General features: G+C 34.2%; 1 pseudogene; it reads right to left on the reverse strand.

Annotated features, from left to right (window-relative positions):
- Positions 1 to 2510: 2510 nt before the first annotated feature.
- LOC108913392 lies at positions 2511 to 4399 on the reverse strand (annotated as a pseudogene).
- Between the last annotated feature and the right edge of the window lie 10490 nt (positions 4400 to 14889).

The raw sequence follows: 14889 nt of genomic DNA on the forward strand, positions 1-14889 counted from the left end.
TGCTTATTACCTTTTGTCAATGAAAGATTATTACTACATCATCAAAACAATGACTGCAATCATCTCCATACATTAATACCCTCGACAGAGCTTCATAAAGATAAATGTGGGGTATTTGCGTCAGAAATTAATTAATTAAAATTTGAAAACCATAATAAACGAATGAATGTGCCCTTTGTGGTTTATGCAGATTTCGAGTCAATTTTAAAACCAATAGACAGCTGTCAGCCTAACCCTGCAAACTCTTTTATACCATTAAAACACACAAACATGAACCATATTCATTTGCATACATAATAAAACGCTCATTTGATGATTCAATTTCTAAATTTGAACTTTATCGCGGCGCAGATGCTGATATTATCTTTGTAAAAAGAATTGAGGCTGATTTGCTGGATATATATAAAAAATATTTAAGCAAAATAGTTCCCATGGAACGCCTCACAGAAGAACAAAATTATGAGTTTATGCATGCAACAGTTTCCGGTATTTGCGAGAAACCATTACCTAGCGTAATTACAGTCTGGTGGCTTTTGTACTCGCGCAACTACAAATAATATTAGTGTTATCAAAAACACATTAGTGGAATATTACGATCTTACTTACATAGCAATTTTGAAAGAAGTTGAACATGAGACTACTGAAATTATTATTAGTATTCATCAAGATGTCTGTGTGCAAATATAATATTAATATTACTATCGATTATAGTCAATTCCCTCAGTTTGAACATTTTTATTTTAGTGGTATTAAAATTTTTCAAGTCGAAGAATTGATAAATATCAGTTTTAAAATGAACAATATTTTATTTTATTCTACGGAATTTAAACTCATTGACGGTGAAAAGGGAGACCTGCTGCAGGTTGTGTTTTATGGATGTGAAGGGAGAGGAAATTATTATATGGACCTAATTGTTAGGTTTAACTTATATGAAGATGAATGCGTAGTGGTAAATGATACGAATGAATATATAGAAGATTCATGTATTAGTCTAAATTACATTGTGATACCGAAGGAGGGGGTATATCTTCCGAGTACTGGTATCGAAGAATAGGTAATATTAAAATTAATAATAATCATACATCTAACTGCTGCCACTCATTTTAAGTAACTGTTTAGTACATATCAAAAATTAAAATAACACTTCAGAAAAAGTGTAACATTTTCATGTCTCTTTACGACTAATGATAAATACATCACTTGTTTAAATAGCAATATTTCATAAAATTTCAATAATGAATAAAACGTATAAGAGTAAGTGCTTTTTCCATTACACAGGGTAGACAAATCATTAACGATACTGGCGTGCATATTATATCAACAATTTGTAACCAGGGAAACAATAATAGAGTTGAGATCAGGAAATTACTACAAGAAACCAATGAGAAATATAGTCGAGCAAAAGAAGAAACAACCAGAAATTTTGGGTTCGAGATGATGGGAAAAGAAGTTGATCCAATGCACCTCATTTAATTAAAGGTACCTATTAGAAATGGATTACTTAAAAAATATATTAAATTTATATTAGATGGAAAAGAAATGGATGCATCATGGATGCATATAGTGGCTCTGTATGAGTTGGACAGTAAATATGAATAGAAAAAATTATGTATAAAGTTGACAGATCAATATGTATTACCAAAAAAAAATATTAAAAATGAAGGTGAGAATTACCACACAAGTATTTAGCCATAGAGTATCTTCGGCATTAAATTTTGTTGCAGAAACTAGTAAGTCAAATTATACTCGTATATTATATTGAATTCTTTCAACTTACTTTTTTTATTTTACAGGTACTCTACCTAAATGGGCCTGTAGACTATCGAGAAAACAAGCGCGAGTTCTGTCAGACACTGCTGTCATTAGTCTAAACAGCGCGGTGAGTCGATATTATTGAATTCACACAAGAAATCACGCAACATTCTAACTTGCAAGTCTAAATAGGTATAACTGCGTTTGCGCAATTTATTACAATACTTCCAGTTTGTTTCGATATTTGCCGAGTGAACAGTGCGAGTTCAACATGGCGGAGAACAAGAAGGTTTGGACAAATACGGAAATACAAATGTTAATAACTCTGTACGAAGAAAATTCTGTTCTGTGGGATGTGCATTCTGTAGGTTACAGAAACAGAAATAAAAAACAAGATGCGTTAACATTAATTGCATCACAAGTTAATACAGATAATAACGAAATATCACGAAAATTACATAACCTCAGAAGTCAATTTATGCAGGAAGTGAAGAAAATAAAAACTAAAAAAAAGCGGTGCAGTATAATTCAATGCTGGCAGTGACTTTAGTCTGCAGATTAGTTAGTTTCGCACAATAATATTAATAACCAATACACATATGAATAAAAACATATACCTATGTAATTAAAAGTACCTATTTGTTTTCTTTTCTAAAAAATATCTGACAGACAAATTCGCGTTGTAACTGTAAAACTTATATATTTTTGTTAACAAAAAAATCTCTTATGTTAAGTAAAAACTTTACAGACTATTATTATTATATATATTTATATTGCCAGTTAACTTCTCCACTTGGAGAATAATTTTGTTGTACACCTCGCTGAAGTGGTAATAAATTATCTGTGGGCGTACCAGAATCACGTCGCCATGACCCATTGACAACAGCATGCGTATCTTCATCTTCCGTATCAAAAGAACCTACCGGAGCATATCTACCTGCGGAGTCTTTTCGTTTCATTAAAAAATTATGCAATGTACATATAGCCAGTACAATTTTCTTTACTTTTTCCGGTTCCAGCAATATTGGCTTTCTTAATATTCTAAATATATTAGCGATGATTCCAAACGCATTTTCCACTATTCTTCGTGCTCTGGATAAGCGATAATTAAAAACGCGATTTGGACCAGGCTGATCCTTGTAAGGAAATGGTTTCATTAGATATGATTTCATTGGAAATGCATCATCTGCGACAATTACATATGGCATTGGTTTTTCTCTCCCTGACAGTGGAGAAGGTTGTGGTAAATCCAACTCGTTGTTCATTAAAGCTGAACTGAGTGTACAATTATTAAAAACGCCACTATCTGAAATTCGTCCGTTACAACCAACGTCCACATAGGTAAATGTATAACTGGCGTCAACTAAAGCCAATAATACAATACTGTGTGTATTTTTATAATTATAATAGTAACTTCCACTATTCTTTGGCGCCTGCATAACTATATGTTTTCCATCCAGGGCGCCAATACAATGAGGGAAGTTCCATCTATGCAAATATTTTTTTGAGTGTCCAAGCCATTCTTCCTTTGTTAAGGGAATCTGAAATAAAATAAATATATTTTTGTTTTAACTTAACTGACAGTTTTAAAAAATAAAATAAATGTATTTTCCCCTATAGCACTCCTCCACTCAAAGTGAAAAGAATGATTCTGAAATATCTGCAGGACCAAAGTCCCCGCCACAAAAGAAGCGTTCTCTTAAAAGTAGTAAGTGCAACATAATTTCAGAGGAAATACAACAGAAAGCTTTACATTTGCTAAACCAACCCATTGATGATGAGCAAATTTATGGAGATTACGTACCATCTGAAATTCGACAAATAAAGAATCCAGCAAACAAACGAAAGGTTAAGCGTTTAATTAATGAAGCATTAATGCGTATATCCGATGAGGATGCAAGAGAACAGGAGCCCTCAGCTTTGCTTTCCTTTTCTGATTATTCAAGTAACGCATCAAATTACACATCTCTTGAATCTCCAGTTGTGTACAATACTCAGAATCAGACCCAGTTTTCAAATTTAACGTTTCAAGATTTATAAGTTGCAGAAAAATATTTATTTTTTCATATAGGTTTATTTCATTAAAATGTTTTTTGTTTATAAAACTGTATGTAGTTATTTTATATGTGCCTTAAATAAAGCATACCTTTAAGTAAGTATCCTTCAGTTCTTGGTACAGTGCTGAGCAGACTTGTGGAATAAAGCCACTCATTGTGCACGCTGGAATTCTGAAGAGGTACATTAGTGACTGGTGGGAGTCGCCTATATAAAATAATTCTTTTTAGTAATAATAACGTTCTAGTAAATTCAAATAAAATACTTACCAGTAGCAAGAAAGCGTAATGTCACCATAAGACGTTCACTAGGGGAAATCGAAGCACGTAAATGAGTATCTTCCTTTTGAATTATTCTACCCACTTTTGATAAAAGTTCCTCAAAGTCGACTGCTGACATGCGAATAAAATTTTTAAACTGTTGTGCATCTTCAATTTTCAGCTCACGAATGAGCTTGTTGTAGGCCTCATATTTTTCTCTACGTAATATCCAATCTCGTACCCAAAACCTTCGCCTCTTTTTATTTTTTTTTATTGTAACTGTTACATAATAATAATGCTGCTGCAGTACGAACACATCTTACTGGTGCCATGTTATGTTTTCAACTAAAAACTGTCACTGTGTCAGCACTGTCAGCCGCTGACACATGCAAGTATAAATTTGCTGACAGTGTAAATAGCTTGGTGAGAACTCGATTAAGCTGTACTTGCTGAATTTCCCCGACAGTAAAATCACAATTATTATTGCTCAAGTGTAAACTGATGCGGAAGTCGCTCGCTCGAGTTTTGTCGCAAGTATCTCGCCAGTATATCTCCGCCTTAAGACTGTCGTAGGAACCTCAGATTTAGCATTATTTTTGGACAAACTATTCCACAGTGTGAATCAAATGCCGATGTATGCTGAACATGGGAAACTGTTGAGAATAACTATAACCTCATCTTCACCTCATTTAAAATTTTGGGAAGAAGCTGTATGTTTTACGATAGATGAAATCTATAGTTAAAAATATATAAAAGCATCAACAATTCCTTCTCTAATAAACTGTGAGCATAATATTCATGCCTCTAATAAATATATTTGGTACAAATTGGAAGAAAGGGGTTTAAATTTATGTCCTTAAGAAATTTAAACCAAGATCCAGAACATTTCTTTGGATGTATCAGAAGCCATGGCGTACGAAATATTAATCCCACGTGTGACCAATTTATCAGCTCTTTTAAACCTTTATTAATTATTTTTTTTCGCCTCGTTTGCTGAAGCAAACTGTGAAGAAAATATCGTATATTAGTGGGGGCTCTAACTAATTTATAAAAATTAGTTTTACATGATATGACAGACACTAAAGATTTAGAAGAAAACAACATCTAAAAAATAACAATGACAAAGACTTTGCGCATGATAATTCAATATTCTGTTCGGCGGTTTTCGATTTGCAGCAGGTACTCTCTACACCCAAGTCAAATGTTGGTATGGCATGTTATAAACTAAAACTTTGAACGTATAATTTTACAACTTATCAATAAGAGAGTGCTTATCAATAAGAGTGCCAATGTTTTATGTGGCAAGGGGAGGTTCATCGGAAATAGGGTCCTTTGAAGTTTATAGAAGATCATATTAAAAAGGGTATCAAAGAATTTTCTTTTTTCTGTGACAATTGCGCCGATCAGAATCACAATAAATACCTCTTCGCACTATACAGTTGTCTCAGAAATATGTGATCAAAATACGTCGCAGTTTCCTAGAATCCGAACAAACACAAAGTAAAGGAGATTCTGTCCATAGTGTGATTGAAAGGGCAGCAAAAAATATTCCTGTTTATGTACCAGAACAGTGGTATTCCATAGTAAGAACCACCAAAAGGAAAGCACCATTTTACACTGTCTGTGAATTATCTCAAAATGATGTGTTTGATTTGAAAAATCTTCAAAGTAAAATTGCAATACATTTTGACTTTGAAAGTATTTATATCCAAATTTAAAATAGTTCAATTGGATCCAGAGTTTCCAAACTTTCTGCTTTTTAAAACAAATTATGTTGATGATCAACTTCAAAAGGTGTGTTTAATGAAAAGAGGAAGGCGATCGCTAACTAACATTAACAAAGCTCAAGGTGAACCAGTGTGTGTAACACCACGTGGCCACCGATGTAATCGTTCAAGGTCGAGATGAGCAGAAAGCTTAGGACTATATAAATTCTACCATCGGAGATTGTATTAGTATATGGTCTATTATTCTATAGTCTGTTTGGAAATGAAAGAGAGTAATAAAACCCCGAGATAAGAACCGGCCATGGGCGTGGTAATATTTCGTTTCAGGTAATTATCGGGTAACACTAATGCTAACAGGTAATGGGTGTACATTAGTATATTTTACTGGATACANACACCTCATCTATACCGATAATACATAATATAAAAATATTGAATATAAGCACCAGTACTACATTTATTTACGATTTGCATACATAATAAGCTTTTATTACTCTCTTTCATTTCTAAACAGACTATAGTGGTGATACGATCCGAATTATTATTTTCAGTAAGTAATAATTCAAATTATTTTATACCTAATTCTTTCGGTTGTTTATTGCTGTTGAGAATTCCCATCAACAAAGAAATAAATTAGAAAGGTTTATTCACCCTGTAAATCAACTGTACCTTACTTTAATTGTTTCTGTAGATTTAAGTCATAAATTGTAATATATGTTATAAATATTTATATTAAGGATTTATTGTCTTACTAAACTCTACTTATAGCATTGTATTGGTAAAAGGGGGCTTAGCATAAGTTGTTGTGCCTGTTGCACTGTGTCAACATCAGTTTAATCATATTTTAATATGGTCCTTCGAGAATTGTTATAGTTTGTTGTCGGTATTAAACGTAAGTTTAGAATCTTGGACTTTCATTATTTGAAGCAACGTCGATCCTACAACAAATCACTCAACGCTCATCACTCTGTTTGGGTATACAGCACGTTCCCCAACAATTTCTTTCTGTTAAATAAAGTTATGGTAGTTGTATCTGGTATTGATTCAACAAAAATCAATGATATGATTAATGGAAATACGGAAGTTTATGGACTAAAATCACTCTCTTCTTTAATACCAGGTGGCTGTGGCGAGAACAAAGGTATTAAAGCATTACCGTCAAACGGGGATATATTGGATACTAGGGGTTATATTGGATATGCGCGCCTTTTTTTGAATTTCTATTAAAATTTCGCACAGTTGGCAATATTGAACACCAAGAAAATTACTATACATGAAAAATTCGTTATACTTGTAATTGTTGTGGTCGTGAAATTTCAGACTGAAAGTAAGCTTCTAAAAAATAAGTTTTGAAAATATTTTTTGTATGAATATGAGTAATTGTCGAAAAACCTCCTTGTAAGTCTTATTGTTGTAAACGTAAACAACAAAAACATTCACTTTGTTCACGATACTTTGAGAAAAATGATAAAAACTAAAAATGCTTAAATTGCAGGGTTATATTGGACAATGCCGAGGACACATAAACACAAGTTAGGCACTGCGGTTCGGCGCAATTATGACCCACAAAAAATGGAGGATGCGTTGAGAGGTGTTCTGGATGAACATTTGTCATTCCAGCAAGCCGCTGAGAGATTTTGTGTACCACGTTCTATTTTACATTCCAAATATCTAGGTAGACATAGTGATAAGCTTGGTAAACCGCCTGCAATTCCATTTGCAGAGGAAAAATTAATTGCGAAAGCAATGTTAATTGCGGCTGAATTTGGTGTTCCATTCCCAGAAAGTGTTCTGAAAGATTTTGTGGAACAGTATATTAATCGCAAGGGGGTTGTTGTAAAGCAATTTCGCGATAATAGACCAGGCAGCGACTGGTGACATTATTTTCTGTTACGAAATCCTGAATTATCGAAAAGAAATTCACAAAACATCAAAAGATGTAGAGCTGAATTGACACCAACTGTGATTACAGAATATTTTGCTAATTTGTTGGAAATAGTTCGTGGTGTGCCACCCGCTAACATTTTAAACTATGATGAGACGAATATGACTGATGATCCAGGAAGTCAAAAAATTTTTGTTCAAAGACGTGTAAAGCATGCCTCTAGAATATTAGATAGTTCAAAGTCCTCTACATCACTGATGTTTGTGGTGTTAGCAAGTGGCAAACTTTTACCTCCATATATCGTTTACAAAGCGAAATATTTATATCCAGATTGGATAGAAGAAGGTCCAGAGGGTGCTCGTTACAACCGCATAAAATCTGGATGGTTTGATTCAGACGTGTTCGAGGACTGGTTTTTCCAAATACCAGCATTACGTCGTAACGATGGGAAAAAGGTTATTATTGGAGATAATTTGGGAAGCCATCTATCTTACAAAGTTATCGAAGCGTGCGAGGAAAATGACATAAGTTTCGTATTTTTACCCAAAAATAGCACACATCTTTGTCAACCCTTGGACGTAGCCGTTTTTAGGCCCATTAAAATATCCTGGAGAAAAGTTTTGACAGACTGGAAGTTGCATAACATGGGGGTGATACCAAAGCAGGTTTTTCCAAGTTTACTCAAAAAGATGTTGGCAAATTTCAGTGAAAAAATGTCAGCAAATATATTGTCTGGTTTTGAAGCAACAGGAATTTCACCGTATAATCCGGAAAAGGTTTTGATGAAGATAAGGCCCAGGAATGATGAAACTAATCAAAACAATCCTGCTATGGTGGAATCGTTCTCTAATATTATGACAGAGGTTACAAGAGTGAATCAACGGCCAGCAATAACAAGAAAGAAAAAACTTAATGTTCCATCAGGAAAATCAATCGGATTGGCAGATTTGGGAGTAGAGGCAGATATACCGACAACATCAACATCAATACATATAGATGATCCACACGATGATTCAGATCACAGTTCTCGTAGCAGTGTCGTAGACGAAACAGAAGATGATATAACGACTCCCGTTGAGACAGCTTCTGATATCCATGAATCTGACTTTGTTTTGACATCGTTCATATATAATGCAGGAACAAAAAAAAGAAACCAAAAAACTTTTTGTCGCACAAATAATGCACATGAAAAAAAGTTGTATTGAAATAAAATGCCTTCGCACTTATAACGGAAAAAAGTGTACTTTTGTATTTCCCGACGTAGAGGACTTGCAGTCTGTAAAAATGAGTCAAATCAAATATAGGCTTTGTGAACCACAGGAAACACGGGGCATTTTCACGTTTCCTCAAAATGTATTGTAATTTTCTATAACTTTACATGGAAATTCCATTTTTGCCAAAGTTTTGAATAAGTTAATCCATTAGTGCATATAATCCTTTTAAACGGATGATAACATTTTGCTTGACAGCACTGTACCAAATCATAATTATGGCGTTAGAGGAGAATGAACTGGTTTAGTATGCATAGTAGATTGACAAACAGGCAGATTATTGAACATTTGTGCTGCATTGTGTATAAAAGTTAACAAAATGGATCCGAGCTTTTACTCTACCAGAAATGGGGGGTAAGTACCCGTATTTAAAACAATGATTTTCTTGTAAAGGCTTATATATTGCTAAAATATATAAATCATAGGTTATGTTTGTGATTGTGATAGATTTATTATAGACTTGTAATGTAACATCAATTTATAATACACCATTTTTTACAATATCCGCTTAAACGGACTATATGCATATAAAGTACTCTAAGTTTTATAATGTATTTATAGACTGCCGCTTCGCGAGTTACTTGCCGCTCTGGAAGAGGATGATGACGTACCTGAAGTGTCAAATTCTAAGAATACTTATATTTACATTGAACCGCCGGAAAATGATAAAGCCCAGTCCGAGGAGGATAGTGACCTTTCGGATCAAGAAGGTGATATAAATCATTTGCCACGAGGAATTCTCAAACAAGGGTGTGAAGTAGTGTATGGAAACGAATCCGACTATGACGAAGACTATGATATAACATTATCTATGCTGAAAAAGGTATTGGTACCAGAACATGACAGGGTCGACATAACTGAGAAGAAAGTAATATTTGAACGTGCATCTGAAAGCAACGAAGATATTGACGTGCCATTATCCATTCTGGAGCGACTTGTCCAGTTGCCATCTTCGTCTAGACCTGCTACATCGGAACCCACAACCTCTAAATCACAATCTAAGGTGAAGAAAGGAAAAAAAATCCATACGTGGTCCAGAACTATTCCAAATTATATCCTGAACTTAGATTGTGATCCTAAACCACCATCAGATGAAGCAAAAACTGCACAAACTCCCACTGATTTTTTTAAGCTTTTTTTTTTGATGACAATATATTGAATCATATTCTCAAAGAAACGAATAGCCCAAGATAAAGACCCAAATTTAAATTTTTCCCTAAACCAATTGTACGTTATACTAGGATCATTATTGCTCTCTGGATATGCAAAATATCCAAATAAGCGATTGTTTTGGAACAGTAATGACGACACCCCTAAAATTCTGTTAAATGCTATGAGGTTGAACCGATTTGAGCAACTCCTCAGACACATTCATTTCAATAATAATTTGAACAATGACAATACCGACAAACTGTTCAAACTACGCCCACTTCTTGACTGCCTGAATTTTAACTTTCGTAAGCATGGAGGTTTAGATGGACATTTGTCGATAGATGAAAGTATGATACCTTATTACGGCAACCATTATGCCAAACAATACATAAAAGGGAAGCCAATAAGGTTCGGCTTTAAAAATTGGGCTCTATGCACCAGCAGTGGATATATTGTTTCTTTCGAGATTTATACGGGAAAATCTGATAATGAGAAACAACTTGGTTTGGGTGGAGATATAGTTATGTCATTGATCAAAGCAGCTGAAATACCGACCAACGCAGGATATAAAGTATACGTTGACAATTACTTTACCAGCCTGGACGCCATGCTCAGGAGCTTGGTCTTCAAAGAACAACTTTGGCCACAATTTTGCACACGGATTTGCATTTGTTTCCATTTAAGATTCAGTTGACACAAGAGCTTCTTCTACAAGACCATTTACGCCGCCGTACATAAGCCAATAGGATGTTACAGCTCGCCCATGACAACCCCGATTTTTATGAAAAAATCATAATGAGTGACGAGGCACATTTTCATTTGAATGGATATGTGAATAAACAGAATAGTCGGTTCTGGGCAATGGAAAACCCTCAAATTATTCATCAGTCACCTTTGCATCCATTAAAAGTGACATTCTGGTGTGCAATTTGGTCAGGAGGAATCATTGGCCTTACTTCTTTGGAAATGAAAACGGCGTAACGGTAACTGTGAATGGGGAGCGATATCGTGATATGATTGAAAACTTTTTAACGCCACAACTGCATGCTTTGGGCTTGATTAACTTGTGGTATCAACAAGACGGTGCCACATCGCATACAGCCAGGATTACAATGGAGACCTCTTTCCACAACAAGTTATTTCAAGAAATGGTGATGTTGATTGGCCTCCACGGTCGCCTGATTTGACTGCTCCGGACTTCTTTTTGTGGGGATATCTGAAAAGCAAGGTTTATGCAAACAAACCAGAAACGCTTGAGCAACTCAAAAAAAATATTCGTGATGAAATTAATGAAATACCGCGTGAAATGTGTGAGAATGTAATGAAAAATGTGCTCAAAAGGGCTCGCATTTGTGAGGCTAACAGAGGCGGACATTTATCTGATATTGTATTCCATACATAATTGCCGACATTAAATAAAATATTTATCAATATAAGATCCATTCTCTTTCATTTAATCAAAAATTATAAACAAAGTAGTATACCTTCCCGGCGGACACCCGTTACATAACATTGTAACAAAACCTATTTACATAACGTGAATATCACAGTTTTGAGAGATAAAACTATTCGTTTATCACAATCAACACCTTCTTGAGCTCGAGATATCAATAACTTTGTGGTTAAACATGTTTATTGTACTTCTACCTGCATAGTGTGTACATCAGTATTTTAATCTACTACGTATTATGATTTACTTATAACTGTAAACCCTTAACCACCTGTATATGTACATTTTTGAAGAGTATGAAACTCGATTTCTATTACCATTCTTATTTGTACAGATTAACTGTATCACATTTTATATTATTATTTGCTTTTATATTATATGTTTATATTGTATTCAAACAATTTATGATAGAACTATCGCTATGTAGAGGTTAAAGCCAGTTGTCAAACGCCAACTCTAAAAACTTAGACTTATAAATTAGACCATATTTAATTCGTTTTATACAACCAACCGTGGTGGTTGAGTTTTTTTTATTATACAAATTTAATAAAAGGCTGTACGAAACGATTTTAAAGCCTCTTTGAAGCCAGAACCTGGTACAGAACATTGCCTGCAAGTGATTTAAATTAAAGCGAATACCTTACCTCAGATAAATTACGTGTAGTTTGAAGTCCATATTTAAAGGTAATTAATTGAACATTTAAATATCTTGTTAATTGTATTTAGTTTAGTAAATTTAAATTTGAGTTTTATTAACCACTTAAGTTATGTAAATTTTAACCTTCAATGTTGAACAACCACTTGCTAATTTTTTCTTTCCTTTCTCTCTCCTTTTACCATGTCAGATTTATCTAATTAATTTATACATTTACAAAGAGATTTTTTTATCGAGATAACTAGCAAGTTCGTTATTTAAACTTTGATATAGAAACGATCTAAGTAATTACTGAGACATCCAGTATAGTTTTTTGTGAATTTGATTGTCCAGTAAATAAGATAAACTTAGGGTTACCGGCGAGACATTCACCCCTTGTTGCCGAACCTGCATCCGTAACATTGAGCTGTACATTCACCGTCCACATTCAAGGACAGAATTGTGAGAAATATATATTTAAACTTGTATCTGTGTCTATTTAATTCCCACTCCCTACTATGTATATGGTGAGAAAAATGTTATAGGGGTTTTATATTTAAATTACTTATAGGTTGGCGCCCAATCCAATAACTTATCTTTTTATTTCCTGTAACGTTTTCTCAAACTGGAAAACTAAATGCTGAAATCACATTAGTACAAATGCACCTTTTTGCCTCCGCTACAAGTGCTGCCAGTAGATAAAATAGGCGGTTTCTACGCTGGAAGTGACGTCACAAGATGGCGGCGGTCTGCGTAGGGATAAGATAGCTGCGGTCTGCAGCGGATGTGACGTCACAAGATGGCGGCGGTCTGCGTGGAAGGTGATTGGTCGTTAGGGATAAGATGGCTGCGGTCTGCGTGGAGGAAGGCGGGTCGCTGAAGAGGAGGGCGGGTCGCTGAATAGTTGGTCAATGACCAGAGGGTTAGTTCGGAATTCTGCCGCCAGGATTTTATAGATGTCGCTGTTGGGAGGAGGCGGGTCTGCATGGCGGCGGGCGGCGGGCGGCGTGCGGGGTGTGGCACGTAGCGGCAGGTCGCTAACAACAACAAGATGGCTGCGGTCTGCGCGGAAGGCCCCAAAATTAATGCTAATGACTTCCAGGTCAAATGAGGTCATTCAATGAAAAAGACCAATATTTGTGCTGCATATTTGTGTAGAAAATATTTAAAACTCATGTTGGATTTTACTACCGAAATTCCCCAGCGTAATTACAAATAATTAACGTTATCAAAAACACATTAGTGAATAGTAATTAAAAACCAATATTTGTGCTACATATTTCTATAGAAAATATATATTTAAAGTTTATCGTTCGAGGGTCACACGGTGTCAACGCGTGACAGAAAGGTCCCAAGCAAAATCTGAACCTCTTGTCGAGCTCGCCCGACGACTTATAATTTCTCCACATAAGTACAGGTAATTAGTGTTATCAAAAATACATTAGTGGAATATTAAATACAAAGCCGTTTGGTGGCTAATTGTTCGAGAACACATCGCATTTAATGTGTCACGGAATATCCCCATAATGACCCAGTCGCATTAGTGCATCACGGAACCGCATTTTGGATATAAAAAGACGCGAGCTTTCGATTTAGAATTATACTACCTACACACATCAGAAATTGGTATTAGTGCAGTGTTGCTACGATCTGAAATATTAAGTAAGTAATAATTTAAATTATTTTCTAAATCCTTCCGTTGTTTATTCAAGTAATTGTATCTAGTGCTCCTAACAAGTAAGTTATAAGTTTTTGAAATGGTTTTTTGCATTTTACAAGCTTTTATATTGTTATAATCTTAATGCAATTAAATAGTTAACCAAACATTCTTTACATTTAACAAACTTTTAGTTATGCAAGTTATAAACTCTGAAAGTATTGGTGGAAATAATTTAATTATTATATTTAAGATCGCTGGCTACGTCACTTCATACTATTACTCTCAAACATCGCAAAATAATTATTTAATATAGTCAGATAATTCAATATTTCTGCTGTGATAAATAAAATGTTAATAAAAATATTTTTTTATAAATGTTTTAGGTGAACCTCTATCCCATTGAACGATGTCCGTACAAGAGTGGGAACATTTAAATCTGTCAATTGATGGATTGTTATGGGAGCTGAATTCTACAGCATGGACCGAACTCGAAAATGCCAATTATTGTCTTGAGGAGGAAGATAAGGCATACCATATGAATAATGTCGACAAGTGTTCTTTGGGTGTCAATTTATGCCAGAGATACATATATGGAATATTAAACATTGAGGAATTCTGCAATGCGATGATTGATGCGGGTTTAAAAGGTTTTCTCAACAAAATAAGCAGTCATTTACCTGAAGATATTTTAAATATGTTTGGATTAAATGAGACGAGTGACTATGAGAGTGACGGAGAAGTTAGATAACCGAAAATACAATATTTGTAAATTTAAACAATTTCCACCTATACCCATGTACTTTAATTTTATTTTTATGTTATAAATTGTCTTTTAATATATGTATGCATAATATAAATATATAATTATTATTATTTGTGGATTTTATTTATTTTTTGGATAGGATAAAACAAATAAAACAGAAATTATATAGACATTATTTTTTTTTTTTCCAATTAAATTACAAAATTAGCAGCTACCTAATTATAATGAATTATATAAAATATTTATCAACTAAAAATCATAACAGTGGTACTTAAGAAAT

The sequence above is a fragment of the Anoplophora glabripennis genome, unplaced genomic scaffold, assembly GCF_000390285.2.
Source record: "Anoplophora glabripennis isolate ALB-LARVAE unplaced genomic scaffold, Agla_2.0 scaffold299, whole genome shotgun sequence".
In the NCBI taxonomy this organism is placed as follows: domain Eukaryota; kingdom Metazoa; phylum Arthropoda; class Insecta; order Coleoptera; family Cerambycidae; genus Anoplophora; species Anoplophora glabripennis.